Source organism: Agelaius phoeniceus, chromosome 4, assembly GCF_051311805.1.
Source record: "Agelaius phoeniceus isolate bAgePho1 chromosome 4, bAgePho1.hap1, whole genome shotgun sequence".
NCBI classification, from domain to species: Eukaryota; Metazoa; Chordata; class Aves; order Passeriformes; family Icteridae; genus Agelaius; species Agelaius phoeniceus.
In genome coordinates this window covers 14,593,489-14,616,979 of record NC_135268.1, presented here as the reverse complement: position 1 = coordinate 14,616,979, position 23,491 = coordinate 14,593,489, and positions in this window count along the sequence as shown.

Below are 23,491 nucleotides of genomic sequence, written 5' to 3'. Positions count from 1 at the left end.
ATCTTATTTTTCTGTTGAGAAACACCCAGTAAGCTGGACCATCTACAAAGATGAGTTAATGAAGTAAACAAGTATGTTCTTCAGAAACACTAAACTTCTTAGAGGGGGGGAAAAGGCACAGAGCTTTACTGAAGGCACATTGCAGCAGGAAGGAAGCTTTTATGGCATAACATCTTTTAGGGACATCGCCCTGGATGTCCATCAACTTCTCAATATAGGAATTTTGCCATCGACACCAATGGAACCAGGATAATCTTCCTAAAACCTGAAGTCCCCTCGAATTAAGTTTCACTTAAGAGAACAAACAACAATACCATCACTTGTGTTTGCTTGCAAACAGCAAGAAAAACAAGCAAACAAGTCAAGAAACAGCAGATACGGCTCCAGTTAGACATAAGCAGGTGTCTAAATCCTGTATGTGTAAGTATTTCCTCTTAATGTGCTTTTTCAGGACACACAGGTAAGATTCAGAATTTCAAATAAGGCACACTAATGTCATTTACAATTCACTTTCATTTTCACATTGCCACTAATTCAGTGAAGGCATTCGAGGCCCTGATCCCATAGAGATTTAAGCACGTGCTGAACTTCAAGCACTTAAACTTTCTCACTGACTTCTGATGATTATGCCCAATGATGTAAGTATGTAAGTTGGCTGTTTCACAGAATAGCAAAAGACAAATTGATTAATATTTGTCCACAGCAGTGACAGTCACCACAAAGAACAACATCAGGAAATCATTAAATGCATATTTATGGCAAGGTTTACATAACCTCTGGCACTGAGCCATCAGTACAGGAAGAAATATTGTGGGGTTGTTTAACACTTTGTACATGGTTCATGTTGTGCCCTGAAGCTGGTAATATGCAGAAGAGATAAACATGTGTTTATATAATTGAAATCCATATAAGAATATCCTCACACAAATACACACACATTCCCAGAGCATGTAATTTTAATAGATTACCTTAAATATGGTATTTCTCAACTTCTGAGAGCTTGACTTCGAACCTTGAATATTATTTTGATTTAAAGGCTTTGGGGTTGGCTTGTTTTTCTGTCCCTTTTGTGCTGTTTATTAGGTTTTACATTTACCTCTGTAAAGCTAGTATTTGCAGTAAACCATGTGCAGTTACCTAAGTCTTCAACCTTGCTTCAGCATTAAATCATCCAGAAAAGCAATTTATTGCTTCATATATTCCAACACCATGAACAATATCCATTAAATCTCCATCTCATATAGTGACCACATTGCTTTATGCTTGGATTGCAGTCTCAATATTACAGCCTCTCCCCACCTTCTCCCTGCCAACATGAAGCTCACAACAGCATCCTGTGGCACTCAAATTCCCAAGATGTGCTATGTGTTCTCCCATCTGTGAGAAAACAGTCTCCAGTTTAAAGTGTTTCTCTGTGGTAAGGCATAAACATTGAACTCTAGTCAGTACTTGTTCTGGGAGCAGAGGAACCACCAAATTGTTCCTTCTAAACGACAACATAACAGTCTCAGAAGTTGCAATAACATCTCAGTGTTAAATCCCATATGGAACATGAATTGAAAGTCTCATAAATGTACCACATAAAATCAATTACAATGTCAGAAGCATTTAACTTGTTTTTTCCCCTGAGCCTGTACATCTTGTTGAAATAAGAGCCTTTCAGTCCACTTTTAGCCAAATCTGAGTCTAATGGATATTGCTTTTTAAGACACTAAAATCACTTTTATTTCTTTCTCTGACCATGTAGAGTAGGCTCTCATTAATGTACTGTGATTATTTTTTAGACTTCCTCCAAAACCATTGGAAACACAAATTCAGCAATTCCAGCTTTTGGTGCCTACAGTGCAGAAAGGATTTACAATAAGAAATTACTATTACATGCTCAGTGAGATAATTTTTGGCCAGTGGTTAGAAAAATCTGCCAAGAAATCTGCCACTAACAGTGGCTTAAAAAGCTTAGTGAAGACAGTTTCTATTTCTGTAGCAGCTTCCACAAGATTTATCACACCTTTTTACCTAGAGTCTGACGTTTGTGTTAGACAGGCCAGCAAAACTCTAGGAAAAAAAAACCCATCATGCAACAGGTATTCCAAAGACATTTCTTCATGGGCAAATGCAGCACATTGAGAGTCAGGGTGTCCCATCTGCCCAAAAAGAGGTCATAAATCTCAGCTTAGGTGACTACCACGTTGGACATTTCAGGCAGCTTTTTCAACCTTGGAGGTTTGGGCAACCTGCCAGTAATGAAGATGTATTAATGCTTAATGCAGCTTAATGTAATAGGTGTCATGTTCATAATTTACAGAAGCTCTTTCTAAAGCATTAAATTCATTTATACTCCTTAAAAGCTACTCAATCCTCAAGGCTAAGTTAGTTTGGTTGGTGGGAGGTGGCTCTTTTTTAGGATCAAATGATATATAAATTGTTAACATATCCCAACCCATCCATTAGTGCATGTGAAAGCAATAAATGTGCCAAAGTAGCAATAACATGATCGAGGAAAGTCATTGTGGTCATTAGGGATGATAGGGTTTCATTTATGGCACCAAAGAGAATGAAGGCTGTAAAATAAACCTCGAGAGTCCTGGTGACCAGAAGGTTTACCTTACACATGGTTACATATTATACCAGCAGCTTTCATTATCACTTCTGCCACCATCTTCTCCTCAGATCTGGAAATTCAATTGCAGACAATACAAGAGAGTCGGGCAGCCAAATACAACACTGATCTGGAGTCCTTTGCAAAGGAACTCAGAGACACCCTGGAACGTTTGCATTCCTGGAAGGATGGCAGGAGATTGGCAGTTTGGGACTTGCTAAACTCTGGGATGTGCTTGCTTGGCAGAGGAGCTCTTGCTGATGTAAGGAAAGGTTTGCGCTGCCTCCAGACTGAGGCCAGAGGGGCCACAACAGATTCCCCACTCAGGATGCTCCCTGGCAGATTCCATACCTCAGAGTCTGCCTCCCTCAAAGGAAGGCAAAGCTGCTAGAGCAGGCACAGAGCACTAAGAGTGCAGAGAAGCATGGGACAAAAAGGACTTCTTGCCTTCTGTGCGCCAGTAAAAGAAAGTAGGCCCTGACACTGGAGATGTTTGTGCTGCTAACAGTGAGTGAGACTCTATAGTTACCAAAATAGACCAAATCTTCCCTTGTGACAGCTGAAGCTTAGCTCAGTTTTGAACCAGTGGCAAAACTTCTCTGGGAATCCAGGATTTGACATATTAGATCACTAAAGAGCTGTAAAACCCGTACTTGCAATACTGTAGTTACAGTCCCCCTAGCGTCAGAAATCTCAGCAACTTACCACATCCTAAATTCCAGCAGTACCTTTGTCCTGATGCAGCTCTGGGTCATGTTGCAGAACTTGGTCAGCATTGAAAATTAAAAGCTTCAAATGGCTTTGCCTTTTTCATTTTTGTTTCTAAAGGGTTTCCAAACACCAGCTCCCAAACCGTGTTCCTGCTAGGCTAGAGATGTCCAGCTGGTGACAGACAAGTTGGTCTGCACTCCTGCTGATAGCTGGGTTTGACCAGAGCCACAAAAGTTGAGAAGAGGACTACACAGAAGACTACTACCTGTTCTTTGTCCTCAAGGAAGAACAAGTATTCCCTAAAAAAGCAGAAAAGGGGGATGATCCCCGGGCAACAAGGACCTGGTCAAAGACTGCACCAGATGCCCCCAGTAGCAGAGCACTGGCATTCCTTTGTTGGTGTTTGTCTGGTTTTTAATCTGTGTTTTTTCAGCACAACTAAGAGCTGCCTTCAGGAATCTGCATTGACACCAGACTGAATTTCTCAGTGAATAGTGCCCATATGTGTGTTACAGACACACAGAGAGCCGAAGCTGTGCCTGCCTCCACATGCACCACTATGGGATCAGTGTGTCTAACAACCTGTAATTAAGTCATGTCATGCAGCCAGATTCAACTTGGAGAAAAATGCCTACAGTAATTGCATTTAGTTCATCTTGTAGCATGGTCCCCATCATAACTGCTAATTCAATTGTACGTTCATTCTGCCAGCTCATTGCCATTAAGCACACATTTAATTACTTCAATAAAGGATTAATATGCAGCACACAAAAGAAAGGACATCATGCCTTGCCAAAGCACACAGCTGCCTCACCATTTACTGAGGAGATAAAAAAAAGAATATCATTGGGCAGTATAATCCTGTTACAAATACATCATTATTAGATGAACATTCAAGACTTTTATTTTTGTGCTTGTTATTCACCACTCAGCATACATATCTTTCCTTGGCACCAGAAAGAGCCATAATGTGCAAGTGACAGCTCTGCCATTGTTGTCCCAGTGATGGCACTGCTGGGCCCCCTCCTCACTCCCCCACAAGCTTGTAAGGTTGCTCTTATCTCGTATCCAGGCGAGGGCTTACAGCAGCTACATTACAACATCCTGAGATAAGGGGCCCTGCTTGACATTATTTCTGTCTGTGCTGCAAACAACTGACAAGCATGGCAAGTATAAAAAAAAGCAAGAGCAACAAAGGCGGGTGCCCCCTTCCCAGCTCCCCCCTCCCGCCTCAGAAGACAGCTCATCAATTCTCCAGGATGTACACAATCATTATTGTAGGGGAAACAAAGACCAATGTCAATTGTGCAGTGTTATAAAGCAGTCCCTCAAATTAAAACCATGTACCTAACTGCATCTGATGGCAGAAGCTATTTAGCAGTGATATTTTATGGAAAGGCAATGAAAAGCAATAACTGCTTTATTTAATGTATCTGTGCAATCCAGCTGCCTTGGATGGGCCTTAATAGAAGTTGTCGATCAATGTCAGTGCCTTTGAAATAACTGCAGCAGACTGCAATAAACATGAAGGAAAGATAACTAAAGCTACTGATCAGCCTCTTGTTAACTTCCTGCACCCAGAGATTTGTCATTTGTTTGCACTGCTTATAATAGCCAGGGGTGGATGATTATCATGGGTGCAGGAGGCTGTGTGAGGGGAGGAATGGAGCCAGCTGGGGAGAAGCACTCACCAAAAAAACTCACCCAGCATGCAGTGAATTCAGATGCTCTATCTCTTAACACACAGATCTGTTTTTATGCTGTTTCAGTTCAGGACAGCTACTCTCTCACATTTCTTTGGTCCACAGAGGAACTTGAAAAACAGTGTCATGGACAACCCATCTCTTGCCCATCCAAGACCTCATTACAATAGCAACATGTCAGCTCTTCAAATATTTTTACCATAATTATCAGAAAAGCTGATTTACATAACCAAACAGATGCTTGAGGTGGTGAGGCATAGGCAGGTGGAATGTAAGCAGCTGTATTTTAGGGAATGAACTTACTCAAGTCAAGTCAAATAGGTGCTTGTGGAAGAGAAGCAACAGAGCCTGATTTGTTCAGTTTGGGAAAGCAATTCATGATTCACCCCTCCGCTGAACCAGACATCATAATCTTGGCATTGTGCAGTAGCTTCTCCTGAGGGAAGATCAGACAGCCAAAAACCCCCTGCCTTTTGCAAAAAGGCAGCTTTTAATGGCACCTGCAGAAGCTGAGCATATCTCATTTGTCCAAAAGCAGATCAACCTAAGCAAAGCAAAGGCACACAACCCTTTCCCCAGCACTCCCAGGAGTCAAAGATTTAGGAAGGGGCCAATACATGAGCTTAATTCAGCAGTGCAATGGAAACACAACTGTTGACTTTCAGCTGATCTGGTCAACCCATTCACCTTGTGTTTAAATAACCCTTTTAACAAGATTTGATTATCTAGTTTTCTTGGCAATATTTTAAAGCAGCATGTTGGCAGCCTTCACAGCAACAAAATTTGTTGTCATTTTACCTCTAGAGTCTCAGCAGGCTGATTGTTATTTGTTTTGCTTCAAGGAGGCCAGCGAGAGCTCAACAGGGACCTCTAAAAATTCAGGAAAATACAAAAATATTCTTCCTCCTTTTTGCAGTCTATTGATTTTGCTCAAAGACTGTTAGAATCTCCCTCAATATACTGAAATCTTGGTTCCTGAAATTTTATCTGCTGGCCTCCAAGGAACAGCAGGAAAGAATTTCATATTACCAGTGAATCTGTGACCAGCATCCCAGTATCTCACGTAAAATACCAAGTTATAAAAGAGTATCAGCAGAATCCAGGCTTCAATATTTGCACTATTGGACTAAGAGCTTCTGCTTTTCTCTCTGGTATCCAAGTATTAGGACAAGGTCTAAACTGAACTTCCATTAATTACAGATTTGTAATTATAAAGGTTTGCTTTGTGTCAGCATCCAAGCCCAAGGACAGAAATTCCCTTTAGGAGTTTTTCTGGGCACTTTTGTAACTTTTTAGGGAACAGATCCTCATTTCATCCCATCTTCTCATTACATGGCCCTCACCTATGCAAGTGGATTCTGAAAGCATTGAAAAACAGGATCAAATGCATGCTAGTACTTCTGCTTCAAAGGCAAAGAATGTAAACCAAGCAGTGAATTGACACCTCCAAGGGCATGCAAGAGCTGACACATATGCAGACAACTCCTGCACATCAGAACTGATACACCCCACTCCATGGGTCCTAAGGATGTGGCAGCGCTCACTGGCCTGGCACCCACGCGTTTAACTGCAACCACCTCTTGGAGGGCAGCTGTCATGCACAGCTCACCTCCCACTACTGGAAATGGCACCCAAAACTCTTCGGATAGACAGCAGCACCTCCACAGGAGTCCACAGCAAAATGCGAGTTAAGGGAGAAGGGAGCAAGGACAGAGTTCTGCCGACAGACTGGGAGATGAGACGTATTTTAATGTCTCCATTTGGTTGCTGTTTCTGCGATACGTCCTTGCTAGCTGCCTCTCTGGAGGGTGCCCTTTCCTTTCAGCTCAGTGTTGTTACTTTCCAATCCATATTTTTTGTAACATATGCTTCATTCATAATTTGGCACTTCACAGCTTTTAAAAGAATATTTTTTTCTTGCTCTTGGCTCCATATATGTGAAAAAGAAATAAATGTGTAGGGAGAAGATAGATGTGGACTCATATCTCTTTCATTTGTCTAGATGAAAGCCTGCTCTGAGGCTCTGGTTTGCTTTTGAGCAGCAAACCATGCAATTAATAGCTCTGTCCATTTCCAGCGCAAATTCAGTTTTCCCTGAGAAAACCAGAAAGGCCATTAGACTAGATACCATTACTATCCAACTCGGTGAGTGTAATATACAAACTCCAGCCATTCCATAGTCTCAACATTTACATTAAAAATTTCTAAAATCTCTATCAGGAAAAAAAAGCACAAAAAACTTCCACAACTTTGGGCATAACGGAATGGCGTGGACAAATGTTCGGTGTTCAAACACTACTGTTTTAAGCAGAAAGGATTTGACCCCATCACTGACTTTTAAGGTGAGGTGATCATGCTGCCATTTCCATCTTTGCAAGGGCTCCTGCAGTGTGTGCAAACTTAACAGGGCTACTCAGGTGACCCCAAATTTGTTTTAGCTGGATCTCCCCAGATTCCAAGGGACACAATGCCTCCTGTATTTCCAAGGCACAGCTCAAGTTCTTGATCCTCCTCCTAGACATAGGATATGTCTAGGGACAAGAACAAAGAAAATTGGAAGTGTGGGGAGGGATATGTAAACTATCTGAGGCTTCCTCTTGGAATAGTTTCTCAGTATCTGGTAGGACTTGGATTAGTTATTTCCTAGACCAGATGCAGCTACTCTGGTTTTAACAGGAAAAGCCATCACAGAATGAGATTTGGACCCTTCAAACAAACATCTGACACAAAAACATTTACTGGAAGGGATTTGCCAACCAACGATTTTCATGAGACTTGCAACTTAGAATTTTGAAAATTGTATATAGGGACTAAGTCTTGAGAAGTTGACTTTTCTCCCTGGGATCAAAAATCAGGGGGATTTATCCCATTTGGTCCATTCAAAAACCAGTAGATGCATATCAGTAATAATAATTTATAAAATTATATTAATCCCTTTGATTAACACTTTCCTGTTGGAGAGCCTCACCAGTTTAGAGGTATGAGTCTTGTCATTGCCACACATGCCCTGTATTGGATTAATTTAAGAGAATCTCTACAAGTACTCTTAAACCAGTGTTTACAGGCAATTAATTGCCTTTCTCACTGGGGCCTGCAGGGACATGTCAGCTGCTTGAATACCTGCTGATATCAAAGCAGAAAGAGAACAAAGAATAAGGGAAGAAAGTAAAGGTTTTCCACATTTTGCCAGCATGGAGGAGCCTCCAACAGCATGCCCTTGTGCTGCCCAGGGCATATCCTGGTTCCAAGAACTCAGTTCCTTCCATCCCACTCACCATCTGAAAAGAGTGTGATGAATTGCAGCTCATCCTCTTAAAGCTTCAATCTGCATATCTTCATCATCAGGATGCACAAATATCCAACAAATAGGTCCTGATATAGGCAGTTATTAGCAACTGAGCTAATAACCCCAAATCAGGGTTGAGAAACACTGACCTAACATACAGCTCCTGACAGCAAGAGGAGACAGGGTCCCACTGAGGTAATAACTCTCCACATCAGCTCCAGCCACTTAAGTGTTTAACACAGGGGATCCAGTCTTTGCTCTACACTTGGAGGTAACCACTGTTATCAGTAAAAGAAAATTGAAGTTTCTCAGATTAAGGAAGAAAAAAACCGCCACCTGTAGCAAATTAATAGTGAGCAAAACTGCAGGGAAACTACTTTAAGCCTCATTTTGACCTCCCACCTAGGGCCCACAGAACTGCTGGCAGATGGCAATTGTGACTTCAGAGTTAGCCCATGGGGAGAGGGCTACAAGGTCCCATCATGGGCTGGCTGGAGGAATTTAAAATCCTGAGGCCATTAGCACAGGAGCAGGCACAGCCAAACACTGTCCAATCCCCCCTGCTGGTAGGCTGCCCACTGAGCTCCCACTTCAACCCCCAGGCAGGAGAAATCAAAAGAGCCAGAACTACACCACTTAACACAGCAGCAGGTACATTTTCGAGGCACCCTGAGTTTTTATCCTGAGATGACAACTTATTTCTAGCATTTTGCAAAGCAGTTAAAGAAAAAGACCCCAGGCAAGGTATAAGAAGCAATTCTTGTAGCTAAATTAAGGAATGGGTGAATTGAAAGCTTAGAAATGGAGCAGATTACAGACATTCAAACAGACAGACACAGATATTTAAACAGCTTTAACTCTGCACAACATTGAAATCCTTTTTCTTTCCCTTCCCCTTTTATTTTTGGCTTTACACTTCTTCACTTTCAAACCAAGAGCAAGAGACCCCACAACACTGACATAGGCGACCTTATTGCTCTCTACAACTTCCTGCAGGGAGGTTGTAGACAGGTGGGGACCGGTCTCTTCCACCGGGCAGCAACTGGCAGAACCAGAGGACACAGTCTCAAGCTGCATCAGAGAAGGTATAGGTTGGACATTAGGAAGAAATTTTTCACCAAAAGAATAATAAAGTACTGTAATAAAGCCTCTGATTTGGCCTTATTATTACGCAGAGCAATATAGCCCGGGGCCCAGTCCCCAGGGAGATGGGGTGCCTGAGGGCTAAGCTAGCTCAGGCCAGTAGCCACAGGCCAAACCCCATAGCAAGCTTGGTGGCTGTCAGCTCTTCTAGTGATTGCAAGCTCTTAGGATTTCAGCTCTGCTTGCTAGGTAAGTTTGCCCTTGGCTTGAAGCTGCAGCAGACAGCAGAGAGAGGAGAAGGAGAGGCGCTGGCTGGTTCCACAGAGATGGCTTTATTGGGGGAGTCTGTGAAGGGTCCCAGCGACAGCTCTTCTTCTGTCAAATGGGGTACAGCATGCTTCTTTTATAGGGCTCGGGGGATCCAGATTTGACCAATGGTAAGGGCTAAAGTAACATAGGCTATGGGGCAGGGGTCAGGGAGACAGGAACATATTATTTGCTGCTGTGTCAGCATTCCTATTGTTCAGATTGTCCATGGTGCCTTTGCCAGGTCCATGGGGTTTACTACAGTACAGGAATGCTCTTCCCAGGGAGGTGGTAGAATCACCATCTCTGGATGTGTTTAAAAAAAAAGACTGGACATGGCACTTGGTGCTGTAGTCTAGTTGAGGTGTTAGGGCCTAGGTTGGATTTGATGATCTTAGAGGTCTCTTCCAAACTCATTCTGTGATAATTTTATCCTAACTTTTTAAGAAGAATACACACTAGGAGACGGAGCAAACTACTAACTCAAGCTTACTTTAGCTCCCCTCAAATTCCATCCTGTGAATTAGCAAGTGCTAGAATCCAAAACTGAGTTTGTTTTCCATCCCAGGCCCTTCAGGATCAACAACAATCCCCTTTAAAGCCCATCATATGAAGACTGTCACCTGTAGATACATCCCTGATATATCCACATGTGATGTACCTGATATGTCCCTTTCTCATTTTTGCAGCATTTACTCTTCTACCTCCCTTCCTTAAAAATCAAAGTTATTATTTACTATCTTATTCCCTACAGCTTCTTTTTTTGACCATCCTACTCATTGAGAAGTATCAACCATTCAGATGGCCTCCTGCCTCTACTTTGAAGATACTATTAGTGGTAGAAGTCATAATATTTGGAGAGCCAGAATTGCCTTCCACCAGCACTGGCTTAAGCACTTAGAGTACATACATTAAAAATCATATTTCAGCCATAGCAATACTTTCCAGATCTCCACTACAGTAGGCTTTGCTGCAGGGTCAAGCGATTGTGGAGCTTTTTGACAGTAAAAAGACAAACTACCTGGGAATCAGGTTGAAGCGGAACAAAGATTATGGTTTTTCTATAGGTACAACTGCTGAGGCAGACACACTTCCTCCAGACTGCCTGAGAACACTGCTGGCCATTTCTACCATAAGATACAATGACTTCACAATGTAGGCAAATGTCCACTAGAGATTAGCATAAGACTGCTAACCTCATTTCCACTTGTGACCCAAACCTGCATTGGTCCTACTGTCTCAAGGGGTAAAAGGCTAGCATACTGCATTAACCCAAAGTAAGGAAGATATTTTTCCTGTAGTCTCTTGTCTCTTCAAGTTTCTCTTATTAACATGCAGCCTCTGTTCCTCATGTTGGCCAAGGTCTCACATAAATCAGGTTTGCTTTCTTATTTTTCAGAGATTGGTAGTTAACACTTTTCCATGTTCCCCAGCATTTCCTCCATCCCTCTGTGTGCTGCATGCTCACAACTGGAAATCAAAATCTTTCTGTTCAATCTGTCCAAAACTATGCAGCAGTGCCAATGCATAAAACCTTGCACCACCTTTTAATTCTACACAAACAGCCAAAAATACAGCCATGAGTATTGTAGGAAGGGTTCCTACACCACATAGAGAGCAGACCATATGTGGTCTTGGAGGAAAAGAGCGTTTGTGTCCTGTACAGGTGCTGTTTCTGTGTCATGCTGTGCACATTTTCCTTCCTTTTAGAGGCCCAACAGTAAAGTCACAACTGCCTTCCACTTAATCAGGTTCTGTCAAGCCAGTGCCTGATCCAGTTTTTAAATAACAAGGTCCTATAAAGAAACACAACTCACATTATTACAGAGTGGACTGAAGCAAAATAACTTGTTCATTAACTGGACAAGCAGGAGAAAAAGTGAACTCATGACCACAAGAAGTTATGTGCTTTTCAAGACAGCTTCTAGTCTTTTTAAATCAATAGCTGAAAACATGACTTCTGTAAGTTACCTACTACACAGACACACTATCAACAGATAATATACAACAGGCACTGACACTGCTTTGTAGACCAAAACCAAGCACTTGGCTATTTGTGTTAAGCCAGGAGCAAACACAGTGTTGGGTGCATGCAGCACTCAGCAACTCTAGATCAGCACAAGCAACACAACTTATTCCCCTGTAACTTGATGAAAACAAGAAAACAACTTTTAGAGAACCTGGATGTGCAGGTTTACACAAGAATGTAAATGAGTAAAGATGGACAGATTGCAAAGACATTTTCTTTCCTTTATTTCTTTCTCCTTGTTTGCCAGTAGTCTTTGCATTTAAAAGCAGCCAAAAGTAAACAGTTTAGAAGATTCACCCATATATGACAAAACCATAGAAGAGTCAAACATCCCAAGCATCTCAATCTCCCTGTTTTACTTTAACAATAAATATTTTTTTAAGTCAGGGGTTTACAAAGTTATCTGCAATAGGACCCCCATCAGTAGAATATCTAAATACATACATGTATTGTGCTATAATCTAAGGCCATGTCGAGCAACCAAGGAGCCCCCACTGTTTTGTTTTGTGGTAAAACCAGTCACCTCAGTCAGGCTGGGAGTAAGGACACAAAAATAACCACTCTCCAAACTAGACAAGTATTGGATTTGCTACACACAACCATTCTGCTTCCTACTCCTCCCAGAACTTTCACATCCCCGAGATTACTCTGTGCAAAAGTCTTTGCATTTAGACTTAACTATCCATGCATTAAAGCAAAGACAACAAATCATGAATATTAGACAAGGAATGATAATATAAATTTACCAGTACCTCTGGAGATGTAAGTAGAGTAGTCCCAAGGGGTGAACTAAGAATAGCATCAAAGAGCTTGGCTACGGTTATTGTCTCTAATGGACAAAATTGAATTGACCACATACCGTCTGCACTTAATGGCAAAAGTAAATTAATTTACAGCAAATGACACCATTTGGTCAAAAATTGGTGTGATTGGCTACTGACAAGTCAATGACAGGCTGACCACAGGACACCACTAATGCAAAGATGGGCATTTTGAGAGTTCTTGAAGCTAGAGGACAGCAACACTACAGCCAATTCCTCCTCAGGGATAACAGCAATACCCAAACTTGCTTACTTAGCAAGTTTTGTGAGACTGCCCTTCAGAAATACATTAATTAGAGACCTCAGTTTTATTTTTATTGTATTTTACTAATCCAAGTGTTTGAAAACACTTTTAGTTTGCTTTATTTGAGAGCTACACAAGCATATAAAAAATTATACAGGTTCCTATTCCATTTGAAAAAACAGTGCATGTTCACATGTAACTCAAGGTGGCTGCAAACAGCAACACCGCAGTTATGCTCAATTTGCCTGGTGAGATTGATTGAGATTTCTGAACTCTAAGAGACCCATTAACCCAGTTGTTAACACCCACTAAAGGGTTGTGAGATCTGTTGCCTAAGTGGTGCAAGAAGCCAGGGGTTACCCTATTTAGAGCAAAAAGCCTCTTATGCTGACCATGCCTGAAAGGTTCAGTGGGTCACCACGCCTCCCTCAGCCTCTCTGTGACAATACAGTGAGCCTAAATTCAGTGACTCATACACTCACATCAGTTTCCTGCAGTGCTCACACCACTAAAGGTTCCAAATCATTCTCAAAGCCTATTAAACTTTTTCTTTCTACTAAAGTGAGTCCTGCTGTATCTAACAGACACCCCAGCCTCTCTGATGGAAAACTGTGGGAGCACACCACATAAGTGCAGCAGTGAGGCCACTGAAGTGGTCTCCCCGTGCTGCCCAGCAGCAGAGGTGAGCCTCCACACAGGCACCTCCTCCAGCACAGGCTGCCAACTGCAACTCTGACCTCAGCAAAAGCAACACACAGGCACTGAACAGGTGGGGGAATTGTTGGGAGAACAGTTGATTAAAGTGTTGAGGAATAAAATGAGGTTAGATTTAAGGTCTTGCATCACACAAAGGGTCCTGCTGAATTACTGACAATGAAAGGCACTTTAATTGCACTGCTTAAAAGCTCTCAACTGGAAAAAAAAAAGGCCATGAAATGACCTCTCTTCCTTCACTTTGCTTTCATTTTACTCACGTACTCTATAGACCTTTAGTAGTTACTCTTAATTGCCTTTTGCCAAAGTTTCCATTTCAGTTGCATCTTAGCTAGGACCTAATTTTTTCCACTCTCTGACTGAAGAAAATCAGGTCCTGAAAAGGTGCAAGCTTGACACCACGTTTCTATTTGTAAAATCAGATTATTTACAGAAGAGGAACATTTGGCCTTAAAAGCTTCACTTCATATTTAGCATTCCTATCTCCCCCTTTTCAGTGGAATTATACACATGTAAGGTGCAAGCTCCACACTTAAAATAGCCACCAGCTTTCATTCATCTCTACACACCTTGCCTGTATCTTCAGGCCATATTACATAAAACATGGGAGCTAATGAAGTCACTAGAATAATGTAAATTTTATAAAAGTCAGAGCAGCCTGGTAGCCACAGGCATTGCTGAGTTTTCACTTAGTGGATCACCTTGGGAAGCCTCTTAAGTCATCTAGGGAAGCTGAAGTAGTATTCTAGCTGTAATCTCTAATATCTCGTGCAGCCACCACAACCTCTGAGGAATGCAGCTAGTATCAAAGATTTAATGCTTTTTCACATTAGTGATGTCAGCACAAAATGGCCATCTTCTCTGAATAATTTATCTCCCCACTGCATAATTTTCTTATCTCTTTTTCCCTTCTGGCTTTTTACTGTAGATGGGAAGGCAAAAAGAACTACGGAGCATCCTTCCCATCAATCAATTAAAAAACACTTACCTTACACTCAACATGATTTATTTCTTGTTAATACAATTGTCTCACTATATCCTTCTATTATTATACCCTTAATTCCATTAGCCATTCACTTAATGCTCTCTTTAAAGCTGACCCCAGGCTGGGGAGAAGGGAAAGAAAAGTTTGTCTAATAGTGGCAATGCCAATAAAATTCTGAAGCTTTTCTCTTAAAATCCTGTAGGTCACAGGAAAGACAGGTCCTGGGCATATCCTGCTTGCTCTACAGGAGAGTATTTATTTTTCATACACTTTCAGCTAAATGGTTTGTTGGCTCCATGCTATTTGTATTTTCCTATTTCATTATCTTCTACATTCCTCTGACACAGCAACTTTACCAGCAAAATTTTTCCCATTCCTCCTCTAACAAAAACAACTCTGATTTTGAAAGAAGCCTTTTCAATGCAGCTTATTCCTCAGATGAGGTTAGAGCCTGACACCCTCCTGCCCACCAGTGAATGCATTTACTGAGAGGATGTTTTAACAACACCTAACCACAGAATCCTCACCAGGGAAGACCAAGATTACCCAAGTATGTTGCTTACATGACTGACAGTATCCTCTGCCAAATAAAGTTCACATAACCATCAGATCAATTCTTGGGCATGAGAGAGTTTGCTAGAGCCTCTGCTTCAAAAGACAAATCCACCGGTAATAGGTTGCTCCTTTGCTTTCCTGGCAACACTGATGTCATCAGCCACAGCTTCTGCTTCCTGAGAAATAAATTCTCAAAGCAGAATGCAGGACCACCTCTCCTCAGGCTGAATTGTCACCTTGGAAGTCATCTACATGCAGAATTCCAGACCTCTCCTTCTACAAATCACAGTTCATCTGGGCAGCTCCAAGTTCACAAGGACAGTCAGAACAGAAAATTGACAAATACAGCATGCCATGTTCCACCTGCTGACCAGCAATAGGCAAAATCAAAGGCAGAAGGACCTTTGGGAGAATCTAAAAGCCAGTAATTCTCATGGATTAATTGCATCAGGATCATTATGCTTTCTTAACAGCTTCCAGGCAATTAGTCGTTTCTCTGTGCCTGGACTCTTTCCCTCAGTTTTGTTTTTAATTAGAGTATTATTAGCAATGTGAAATATTTCATACCTTTCTCAGTACACATTCATGCAGAGATGAATCTGTGCCAAGGGATTTGGGTTTGGATGCTAGGCTGGTATCAGTAAAGGTCAGAACCTCAGATTTTGGCTCAATCTCTTCAGGCAACCACCAAATGGTAGGTTTCAGTTGCTGAATCCTGCATCTTTCCACTGCAAAAACACCTTCATTCATGCTGTTGCCACAAAACTCAAAGTGGTTTGCAAACTACATGTATTTTATCTTTATTTTTGCTTTTTTGCTCCCTTTTTGGCATGTAACAAGGAGTGTTACTTCTCATGCATTCACAAGCAAAGCACTCATTCCATGAGCTCAACTAAAGCCAAGTCCATAGAATGGGGCAGGATCATGCTCCCACCTCCATGGGAACTACAATGTCAACTCTTGCCCACCACAGGAGCTTGGTTATAAAGTGCAAAACTAAAGGAACAAAAAGATATATCTATCCTGAGCATAATAGTAGTAATCTCCAACAAAACTTACACATTGCCAGGGGCCAAGCCGTCCTCAAAGAAGCATCATGTGCCTAACCAAGAGCTGCCTGTTAGAGATTCATCTCCAATAATTTTCTCTTTCTTCCACCTGCATCACCAGAAATTTAGGCAGTGTTGTCAGTAAAAACTCACAGGTTTCAGGTTTTGGTGTCTTTTTTTTTTTTTTGTTACAGCATGATTTTTATTGCTCTCATTATCCCTGACAACAATTCAAGAGCAGAATGCTTTTCATGGTTTGCGACAGTGCTCTACATATTCAGCAAATTTAGAAAGAATAATAAGAAGCAAATGTTTTCCCCAGCACTTGCAAAACCTTCAAGGCAGTTAAAATAGAGCTGCTAAGCAGACCACACCTTACCACAGGGCTTCCCTTATCACTGGCATCCATCTGAACCCTACACAATTCACTGGATTTTCCTTTACCATGGGAGTTTCCTCCTGATTCTCCTCTGAAAATTCCTTACTACAACACAGTTCATTTCATGAAAGCAATTTACAGCAGTAAGTACATATATGCATGTCTCTCCTCATAACTCCTACATGTGACCATCCAGTAGGTGTGTTCTGCTACACCTTGTTAGCAGCAGCAAAGCAGTCACAAAAATAAACAGAATTCCAATTTGCTATTGATCTACTTTCAAAACTAATAATCAGGGCTAGTGTTGATAATTGTCAAACCTCTACCCAAATAAAACTATGACTTCATAAACTTCATAAATATCCAATAGAGATAGATCTACATGTGTCCCATTTCCCCCAGTATTTCTAAATATATCCCTTTAACACTGAATCTTCTGTTACGAAATGTCATTTCAGTCATACCGTGATGTTCTATTTTAAGTATGAATCTTTCCTCTTTGACTAACTCAAACAAACATCCCTCTTACTTTAGGCCCCACACAAACAACTTTCTACCCCTTGCATTCCCATTAGAAGTTACAGAAGTGAAAGATGAAAAAAAAAAAAAAAACAATCCCCAGGGTAATCCAATTGCTCTGCTGGCCTCTAGCATGGACTAACCCTGTACCAGCCAGGTTAACACCAGAGTCAGCAGCAGCAGTAAGGAGGCAGCTTCCCCTCTACAACACCATGCAGGAATGTCTTGTGCCACTCAGAGTTTCCCTTGCTCTATTTACACTCATCAGCTCTCAAGAGCACATAGAGCAATTCTCTCTTGCCCTTGGTGTTTGTAACACTCCCTGGGTACCAAAAGGTTTGGCCACATTCCCTCTGCATGCCCAGAGGACACAATGCCCCACAGCCTTAAGCCCAAGCTTTAGCTTGGTTTGAGGCCTAGGTTGTGTGAAAAGAAACACTTCTGACATCTGCTTCTTTCAGCTGATCCAAGAAGAAAGACAAAGTTTTAAACCACACAGCTTGATACCACCACAGGGATATTTGCTAGAGAAGGCAGACCCCTGAAGGTTGAAGACCACCGATACCCCCCTTTTCTGCAAGGACAGCCTGTCTTTTGGCTATTATTAAACCCCAGAACTCTCGGGCTAATAAACATGGGAACTGGCCTGATCTTTGCACAGCCTGCCTATGGTGCTTTATTGTTTAGACTGAACTGCTTTAACAGTAGGGGGAAAAACTTCAGATGTGTGGTGAAGAGGAAAAGGTAGAGAAAAAAAGGTAGTTTCTTTCCACACAACATGAGACTTTCCTGTAGTGAAATGAAAAGGCATTTCTTCTGCCCCGATCAGTCATAACATTTAAACCACAGAGCTAGCCGTGAAATCCTATGCATCATTTAGGACTTTGATGCTGAACTGACTTCATAGTAAAAATGTCTTGGCAGGGCTAAAGCACCTGCTGTCAAAGGGAAACACTGATTAAAGGGGTGGGTGTTTTTTTAAAGAGGTCTTGTTCACTTTCACAAAACTGCATTAGGGTAATCCCTGAGTTATATCTCTGATGAGTAATTACTCCTGCAGTGTGGCTAGAGAACTGCTACTCAAAAGCCTCATTAAAACCCGTATGTATTTCTTCTGCATTTTCCTTTCAGCTATTATCAATGACAATGATCCGTGTATAAATATACATTTTCCTCCTTGATGATTATCCCTATTTCTTCTGCCTGATTCATTCAGCAAGGCCACAGTTCAATGCTTTTGAGGCCACAATGGCCTCTATGGGAATTAAGTCTGACATCAGAAATACTGAATTGTAGCTTCAGTGAATGAATTAAATGGGGAGAATTACACCAAATATCACTGAGAGTGCTCCTACTCTCGTAGCCAATGGAAAGCCATTTACTATGGAACCAGTTAAGGATCTTACTTTAGGCAGAGTCCATGAAAATTAATTTTACCATTTGGGACAAGTTGTTCTGCCATTGCTTTAAGAAGAGCATAGTTACATACAAACTGCTACTTTCTGTTCCTTGTGTCAGTGTTTATAGAGTGGAATCTCCTGGCCAGTGGCAGACACTTTTAGGCTTTTTTCATTCACCTGTGGCCTAAAAGTGCCCAAATCTACACATGGTGGCCAGAAGAGAGTCAGTCACTTTCTGAAGAGAAATACATTGCAAGATGATGCCACTGATCATTACTAATAGAACTATAGGCTCATTTCCAGTACTCTCAAATAAAAGACTAAATTTGCTAGTGCTCATTTCACAGTCTCAGTTATCAGATTCTTACTGAGACAAGACTGCTAGAGCAACACTAGTGTTACCACCTGCTTTGGAAAGCTATACCAAGATTAATGGATCATCAGAGGAAAAAATATTAGGAGTAAAATTCATTCAGCTCCCCTCTGCCTCAGGTAGTAGCAATGGAAAAGCATACTGATGAAGCAAATGAGAGAAGAAGAAAGACCCTGGATGGGGTAAGCTGGAAGAGAATACAGATGCAAAAGACTCAAGAATGGCTAGAAATATACAACATGCACAAGAAAAAAAAAATCCTTGCAAGTCTGAGAAAACACCAACCCTTAGAAGAAATTAAACTGTAAATCAACACAACCTCTTACTCAGCTGGTTTTACTCAATTTATGCACCTTCCTTAAAATGTCCTTGGCCTTCCCAGCTTCTCTTTGGAGCATAGGTAAAATGTTATACTGGGTTCCACTACCTTCTAACTTCCTCTGTTCCTCAGAATGGAGAGCCATGCTTTCATTACAGAGCTTCAGAGGGGCCAGCACCTGCTAAGGTGGCATTTCTGTTAAAATATGGGCCTTGGCAGTAAAAACAGCAACAAAAGCAGCAGTTCTCAAGAATCAAACATCTATCCCAAAAGAAGCATAAGGGTTTAAAACAGTAGAAAAGCAATTCTCTCTCTTCTATTTCTCAAGGCCTAGAGGAAAAAAAAGCCCAAACAATTAACATTGAAGTTTTTCCTCCAAAATCTCATGGTCATCGTTTTTTGAAAAGTGAAATCTGAGTTTAATCTGCCAGCACTATAGGCAACAAAATGATGGATACAATTTCTCTTTGTAAGGTGCAAAATTATGGATACAATTCTCTGTGCAAGGCCCTGCTATTCATATCTACGTGATGCTTCTATGCAGGCAGAAAAATGTCAAATTTTTAAGCTATTAAAAAAAACCACCGACAATACATTCCCAAAACCCAAATTCACCACCCCACCAAAAAAAAAAAAAAAACACCAACAAACAAAACACAAAAAACCCCAAAAACCAAAACAACAACAAAAAAATACAAAACCAGAACAACACTGAAGCATTTGTTGGGAAAAGGTTTAATGGAATGGGTAGGTCCCACTGCTCTTTTTTGTAATACCAAAATCGACTTCTCTTTTAGTACTTTGAAGAGTCACAGCCTTGATGGCCAAGAGGCTGATGCAGAAGCTTATCTGTCTGTCTGCATAACTATGCTTAGAGAGAAATGCCTCTTAGGATATTCACATGCACAAAATAGCAAGCAGCACCTACAAATCAATCAAGCAGACCATGCTGTTAGAATTTATTCACAAGATAAACAGCCAGGACAGAGCAAGCACATAAGATCATAGGGAAATACTGAAAATGTTTGCTTTATGAAACAGGCAAGCAATCTCAAAGGATACTCTAAGAGAAATGCCTTAAGCATGAGTAGAGTTTATTAGCAGGCAGCCTTTCATCAGAGGTTGCTCAGCACATAAATTGAGGGAAGAAAGAAGGGAGGGACATTCAGAGTGATGTCATTTTTCTTCCAAAGAAACAATTAGGTGTGATGACAACCTGCTTTCTTGGAGATGGCTGAGCACCTGTCTGCCAATGGAGCATGCTGGATGAATTCCTTGTTTTGCTTTGCTTTCACACAGACTTTTTACTTTACCTATCAAACTGTCTTTATCTCAAAATGCCAGTTTTCTCACTTTTTTGAACTTCCTATTCTCTCCCCCATTTCACTAGTAATGCCCCCTTGACTTCAGGGCCACTGAAGACCCAGGACACCAGCTGTATTCACTTCTCCCCATCCCTACAGACATACAGGTGCTCCTACTTTCCTTTGGAAATTCTGGCACAGAAATAACCTCAAGGTAATAAAATGTGAGGAAGACCCTATCATGTGCAGCTTACACTTGGACAAAGCAATAGATGCAAGGACAGTCACACAGCATACTGGACATTAAACAGGAAGGCTATATTTCCACACATGATATGACAGTGCCATTTAGAAACCATTCAAAAACATTAGATGAACAAAAAATAAATCTGCTTCAGGGTAAATAAATGGCATCTGTATCACCACCCAAAGACCTGTTGGCAGTTTCAGTAGGGAACTTACAGCAACTTCACAACAGGATGACTGTTCTAGCATTGCTCTTCATGACTGAAACGACCTCATCATAAATATATATTGCTCAACAGAGATACCTGGAATAAACCTATACTTGCATAGTCTTTCTATAACAATTGCTCAAACAAAAGTCTTAAATGTTACTTATTTTTGTCTCCTTTGTCAAGGCAAAATAATAATAATAGTATTTCAGCAATGCCAAATGTGATATTCTAAACATTTTTAACTCTTACTACCTCAGCAGAAAAATTATCTTAGCAACATACATTTGGCAGTACCTGTTTGGAGGAGCAGGAGTAAGGCTGCACACACACCCTGGGGTCAGGCAATCCAGGAGGCAGAAATGGCCACAGCCCTGAAGAGGGGAAGAATAGATTGGTGGTGGCAAATCAGGTCAGCCACTAGAGGTCTTTCCAAGTCTTCACCAACAAAGCACTCCAGTAAGCAGCGCAAGACACACCAGAAAAGAGCTCTACCTCTTGTTTTGAGCTTAAATAAGAGTCCCAAGCCTACAGGCAGAGAGAATGAAGTCAAGGTGGCTGAGCCAGCTCGGGAAGTTCAGGTTCTAGATGTCCTGAGTCTGCTCAGACTCAAATGAGCCAATTATTCTCAGCTGACCTTTGAGGGAGTCTCTGCTACAGGACTGGCTGGGGGAATTCAGTGAATCACTTAAAGACACCTGAGACAAATCATATCTAGAAGAGTCTCTTCACTGACGCTGAAAGGCACCTGGCCAGCCAGGAGATGCACAGGTGCCTATATTTTGCCGAGATAAACCCCTCCCAGTGCTATAGAGACACCTGGCTCAGGAATAAACAATGAAGTCAATTGGAACTTGAACCATCTCTGAGCCCATTTGTTTCTTACATATGTGTTTTGGTATGTTTTAAAAAGCATTTTCCTTTCACAGAAAGCTCTGCTTTCCATAGGTTCTGTCCAGTGCCACAAGGAAAACATGTGGGCCTGTTTAGCTGTTTCTGACTATAAACAACATGTTCGCAGTTGTTGCCCAAAAGCTTCTTCTTTTGCAGACCCACAAAGCAACTGGTCTGAGAGCCATTCCCTGGCACATGGGCTTTGAGCAGGAAATTTTCCCAAAATATATTTTCTTGTCATTTTGCCACAACTTTAAATGCACAGAATACCAGAATGGGTGAGGCTAGAAGTGACTACAGTGGGTCATCAGGTCCAACCTCCTTTCATTCTAGGAAGGTTTCCTATTTTGGATAGAATAAAACCTGGGGTTGTTTAAGAGACAGAAAGAGCCATGAATTTTGATCATGTAAATGGGAGTATCATTTCATAAAATGCTTTTTATGTGAACCGTTTTTCACAATCTTCTCAGGTAAGTTGTTATGGCCACTGTATATTTTCAGCAGTTGTACCTCTAACTTAAAAATAATGGTGCTATATTGACCACAAGATAACCCTTTTTCATTATGAATAACATCAGATCATATATCTTTCACACGTTTTTGCTTTATTCAACAGTTTTTGCTGTGCCTGACCTTATTCTATTAATGTTAAGCAGAATTAATTAAAGCTACAGGCTTCTTTTTTTTCTTAGTGCAACACATCTTGCTTAAAAAAGTAATGCATCACTCCCTGATTAATTTTTCATGACTTAAATTATTACCTTTTCCCCATGGTTGTCATTGTTCTGTATTTTTTTATGAGCTACTAATTTTTTCAAGTATAAATTTGAACCTGCTTTACTAATGTGAACAGCTGGTAGGCTTGCACAGCTGAGGCAGGGCTCCCAGCAGCTTTGTGCTGAAAGTTTGACATGGAGACCAGAAGTCAATGGTTGTAAAGCAAGATCAGTCTATATTATAAATAGGATAATTATATATAGTAGCTGGCCCTGCTACTGGCCATCTGAGTTTGAAAGTCCTTACCCAGCTGTAGACATACTCTCCAGTTTGGTTTTGGCCCTGATTTTCTTATAACCATCCAAAAAACAATTGTTGCCTCTATATTGTATTTAAAATCATTACACTACAGCCACTAAAGTCCTCAGCTGTGTTTAACCCATACATTTACATACTTGTGCCTTAACTATCTCACAGTCAAATCAGTCACAAGTGTTGTCTCATATATCAGGATTTCTATGCAAAGGTTCCATATCTTGTTGTCTTATATAGCACAGGAGTTCTATTATCATTATAGTGCAAGGATTCCATATCGCCAGAGTTTCATACCTTCTCAATGTTTCTCACAGGCAGCTCCTCTAAGCTCTGACTGTTCCTAGTTCTTGCAGCAGCCATCTGACTCCTCAGCCCACCAATCCACTCTTTTATAACACTGTTCTTATTGGCTACAGGTGTGGCCTGTTAAGATCAGGCCTGCTCCTAATCTTAAGTAATTGGTTCAGCTACAACTTGTTGGGGGATAAGATTATATTCTATACCACCTTCATTTACCCATACGGGATCCCCCTACAGACAAGCCCATGTCCCCATATGTTCTGACTAGTTCTTTCCATAAACCTGGATGATAACTGGTTGATAATGTTTGTTGGTTTATTGTTTAAAACATTATTGGTTAATAATATTATTCCAACTGTGCTGTTCTAAAGGATCAAGCAATACAAGGCATGTAGGAAGAGCCACAGCCATTAATAGATTCACAGGTATAA